Source organism: Olea europaea, chromosome 6 (genome assembly GCF_002742605.1).
Source record: "Olea europaea var. sylvestris chromosome 6, O_europaea_v1, whole genome shotgun sequence".
Lineage (NCBI taxonomy): Eukaryota > Viridiplantae > Streptophyta > Magnoliopsida > Lamiales > Oleaceae > Olea > Olea europaea.
Window position 1 is genome coordinate 15,959,383 of NC_036242.1, and position 4,942 is coordinate 15,964,324.

Below are 4,942 nucleotides of genomic sequence, written 5' to 3' on the forward strand. Positions count from 1 at the left end.
CGGCAGTGAAGGCGGCCCACCACCAAATTTGTCCTGCACTCCAACACCTACATCTTCAAAGTAGATTTTCTTGCCAAACTTCAAGCCATTGAGTGATTCTGACCTACCAGAAGTAGATGAAGAAGAAGAAGCAGAGGCTGAACCAAGTTCCATTCTTGTTGTCTGGAACCCGTTCATCAGTGCCTACTGAGATAGTCTAATGAATACCACGTGCATTAATACCACGTTTCATCAAGTGTATCTTGATGAAACTGTTGTATTTCTTTTTGCATTTCTTTTCATGTTTTGATAAGTGATGGTGACTGGGTCTTGTTCACTCATAAATACACTGCATTTACATATGGCAGTATGCTCATTACACCTCGTCTATAGAAGTAGTTGAGGAAAGGAGAAAGATTAAGTGGGGTGTCCTCAATATAGAGTTTCATGGATTTTAAAACTCAATATAAATTGAAGTTTTCTCAATTTAGAGTAAAATATAATTCATTAAAATGTGAGTGTCCTCAATCTAGATATTTAGAAATACTTCTAAATTTAGGTGTCCTCGATTACTAGTTGATTTAAAAGGATTTCGTTGATTAGATAGAATATGATGGATTTTGAAAGATTTCAAGCCATAAATATAAATACAAAAATTGTGGAACAGTTTTATCCCAATCGAGGACATACAATTCATTCCCTCTGTTTTTGAATCAGAATTGTGCAAACCGACATAACTTTTGAATTTCAGAAGTTTTGAGTGTTTACAGTTTGAAATGTGAGTTGATTAATTTACATTTTGTGCTTCCTAATATTAGATATGTTTTGCTTACTACAGTTTTGTCGTCAATTGCTATTGTCTTAGTCAAAGTTGGTGTTTTGGCTTAGCATATTTGTACATTGTTGTCTTCAATTGATATTGTCTTGAATTGCTATTGTCTAAGTTAGAGCTGGTGTTTTGTAGTCTGGCTATGACCGTTGATGTGTACTTATCATATTTGCACGTCGAAAACTGTATCATGCACTACTTCGAAAATGTACACAATGTTTTACACTATCACTCTCCATGCACTGACATGAAGTGTTAAATGACTTACCAACGAAGTGTCGTTCCCAACAGTTCGCAACAAAAATTCTCGACAGATGGAATAATTGACAGATGAACTGTCGTTCCCGATAGTTAGGCTCAGTAATTCTCGACAGATGAGCCTCTCCACCGATGAACTGTCGGGAATGAGAGTTCATTTGTTCCCTAGTTATGCAAGTTGAATTTTGGTTCCGACAGTGCACGTAAGTTTCGCATTAAAAATACTATTATGCTATGATGTCAGGATTTTGTTCATTGATCCGTCGTTGCAACATCATACGTGTGTTTCACATTACTATTACTCAAACGTATGATCTCACGATTTGTATAGTGGTGCCAACATTGCATGTGTGCTTTTGCATTAACATAATTGCAATGCTATGATCCGGACATTTGTTGATTGATTAGTCAATGCACCTTGTTCGTTGAAATGTGGTTCTATTATTTCCGTCCCGACGTGTCGTGTGTCTTCAAATACTACCATCTGACGTATTAAATTTATGTTCAACTGCAGGAGGGTGCATGGATTTTGAATATCTGGTTCCAAAAAATGCGCGGCTGAGGGCCCACATCTCACAGCGAAGCAATCTACGGTACGTGAAGACAGTCCTGGAGCATTTCGATGAGCGGCAGCGTACGGACTTCCGTAACTCATGCCTAGGGTTCTTATCCGAGGTTCGAGATCTCCAATTCTCAGCCCAACTAATCCAGCAGCTCGTTTTTCGCTGCATATGAACTGAAAAGGCCAGCGAAATATGGTTTAAAGGGCAAGGCCACTTAGCCAGGTTTGGCCTGCAAGAGTATGCTCTCGTCATGGGTTTAATGTGTGGTCTTCTTTCAGATGACGCCGTGATAGACCGAGTTCTACAAAAGAAGAGGTTGAAGGATAAATACTTCAAATCAACGGAGAGGATTTCGTGTGGTGAACTTGAGAAGGCATTTCTCTGGCCGTCGACGCCCCGAGCAGATCGGTATAAGTTCGGGCTTGCTCTAATCATCGAAAGAGTGTTCAATGCTCCGGATAGCCATGCCGGTATTGAACTTCCCACGCCGTCGATCGTGGACGATGTGGACATGTTCTATTTCTACCCTTGGGGTAGAGTATCGTACATTCGTCTAATAAGGGGCTTCCGATGCAGACTGGGACGAAAATTTGTAGATGCCACAAATAAGAAGGAGAAGGCGGTTACTTATACAGTTCACGGCTTCCCCATTGCCATGCAGGTACTACACACAAATTTTGTACAACGTATTCATTATTTCATCAGAAATGTATTGTCATTGGTTCCTTTAATGTTCAACTCACAGTTACTATCTGCTGTAACAGATCTGGGCATTCGAGGCAATACCAGAAATTGGGGATAGGTTTGCTCGACGATTGGGTCATCAATCCCCACGGCTTCTGAGTTGGACGTGTACCAAACAGTCGCAACATCGGACGTATGATGCATTTTTCAAAAACATTAAGGTATTGGACTGCGTTTCATGCATGCGATCTGCATGTGTCGTTACTCGTTACATTTTCGGTGACATTAATTTATTTTATGTTGCAGCTGCACGTGTTCGCGACGCTTCGTCCCACGAAAGTTGAGCTTGGACAACCATGTATCTCCACCCTCCTGCCGTTTGAAGATCGTACTGTACCTATGTTGGACGATGTTGCAAGGGACATTATCCCTACACAGCTTCACCCAGATCCTTTGCCCAGTGGGGGGGGGAATGTTGGAAACTCAAGGGGGAGTGCACAATGGTTTCCAGTGGAGGAGGCTCCGAGAACGATGATGAGTCGGGGGACAGTGAGGACGAGGGAGCCAGTGAGGAGACTGGAGGTGATAAGAGTGGAGACAACAATGGAGAGGCCTCGGACGAGGGAGACGGTGGGGACAGTGAGGACGACCACACTCGTACACCGCAGACTGGGACATATTCCTCTCGCCCCATGCACAGACGTACTTCTCCCATTCATGCACCCTCCACATCTCATGTACGACAAGGTCAAACCTCTGGTGCGAGCCTCACGAGAGACGAGGTGGAGGAACTATTGCTCGATCAAAGAACGTTCATCAAAATTCACCTGCGCACAGTGAAGCTTGTGATTATGCAGCACGTCACCGATGAATTTGTGAAGGTCAAGGACTTCATTTCTACCCTCGTCCCCCCAGCTCCCTCTAGAAGTACTCCACCCACGGCTCAGGCGGCAAACGAGCCTACAATTTTAGCTACTTCAGTGCATGGTATGTGTACTGCATTTAAATTGTTATCTACTATATGTTACTTATGTTTGCTGACATTGAGTACACATGGGATTTGTGACTTAGACGGAAATGGAGGCGACACCGACCCTGTCCCGGAATGTGAGGAACCGCAAGGTATGTGTATCAATTACTATGTATACATTTTCATGTCTTCTTTACTATTTGATACTAGCAAATACGTAACCCCCTTACGTTTTTGCAATTGTTATTTTTATAGTGCATGGAAGAGGCTTCTCCCCGTTGCCGGTCGATCATGACGAAGATGTGGACAAGGAAATGCAAGAGCGGAACGGTACGTGTCTTAAGTAACGCATAATATTTGATTTCCTACATAGGTCTCACTTCATTCGGAAGTGTGTATACTGTAAACCCTAAATGACACGCGATTTCTAATATTGGGTATGTTGGTACTCATGCGTAGGTGGAGCCGGCATGGAATCCGAACCAGCACCGAACGGTGACGACGGTGACGTAACTTCCGGTGGTTCAGGGAAACGTGAGGACGACGGTGTTGCGTCCCCTACTGGCGTAGCCAAGGCGGACGGTACATACACTACGGTGGATTACTTCTATTTCACTGGTTAGAGTAATGCGTAATATTTGGATCATTTACTTACGTATGACCTCATGCACTAGTATGTATTCTCGATTGTTTGAAGTATACAGTGTTAGTAATATTTCGTCGCATGTTAATTTCATACTAGGTGGATGCCACATGGATTCCGAACCAGAAAAGAACAGTCACGATGACGAAGTGTCTTCCAGTGGTTCAGGGAACCTCTTGGACAAACCTGTTGCATCCGCTAGTGGCGTAGCTGAGGTGGATGGTAAGTACTTTGCGATGGAGAACTCATCATGTCACCCTAACCCAAATTCGTGATGCAAATGGATGAAGTGCTAATTAAAGTGGAATTGTTTTGTAGGCAGTGCGACAAACATGCTGGGGGAGGCCAGCATACCCGTGCAATGCAATGACCCACCCACCACAAAGAGGCGACCATCGACACGCGTCCGACGTCCTACTGTATCTACAAAGACTCCGTACACCAGGGGGAGGGCGAAGAGAGTGAAGAAATGAGGTATTTTTGGCGTAATTTGACATGATTTCAAGTTTGTGTGGAGTTTGTCTTTGCGTAGTCGTACGTTTATGCTATTCTAAAGGAGCATGTCGAATAGTATACGAATATTCTCCATACCGTTTATATCACATACAATTGAAACATAATATTGTCAGATTTTGTCACATTCGGTCGAATATCTCTAAATGAGCATGTCAAAGGGGTTTGGGTCCATTTTTGCAATTAAATGGGTTGGGTTTGGTTATATTTCTCCCATTTTCTGTCCGGTTAGGTTGGGTTATGGGTTATCCCTTTAACCCAACCCGAAGCCGACCAACCCAACCCAACCCATATACAACAGTTAATTTTAAAAATGTGTAGAAATTATAAAACGAGTATAAGGTCCCTCCCTTTTCCTGATCCTTCCCATTCCCGTTTTCCATTTCCTCCTCAGAAAAAACCTAGTCTCCTCCAATCCATCACGAAGCCGGTAGTCGCCCTTTATATTGTTGATTCTAATCCTGAGTATTTATCACTCTTTCGGTGTTTTCATATTTGATATT

General features: G+C 42.9%; 1 long non-coding RNA gene across 1 annotated transcript; it reads left to right on the forward strand.

The window, feature by feature from the left end:
• The first annotated feature begins 3,175 nt into the window (after nt 1-3,175).
• Nucleotides 3,176-3,598, forward strand: LOC111396515. Its single transcript, XR_002703019.1, has 3 exons — nt 3,176-3,300; nt 3,385-3,435; nt 3,539-3,598. It is a non-coding gene; the product is annotated as an uncharacterized LOC111396515 (long non-coding RNA).
• The last annotated feature ends 1,344 nt before the right edge of the window (nt 3,599-4,942 follow it).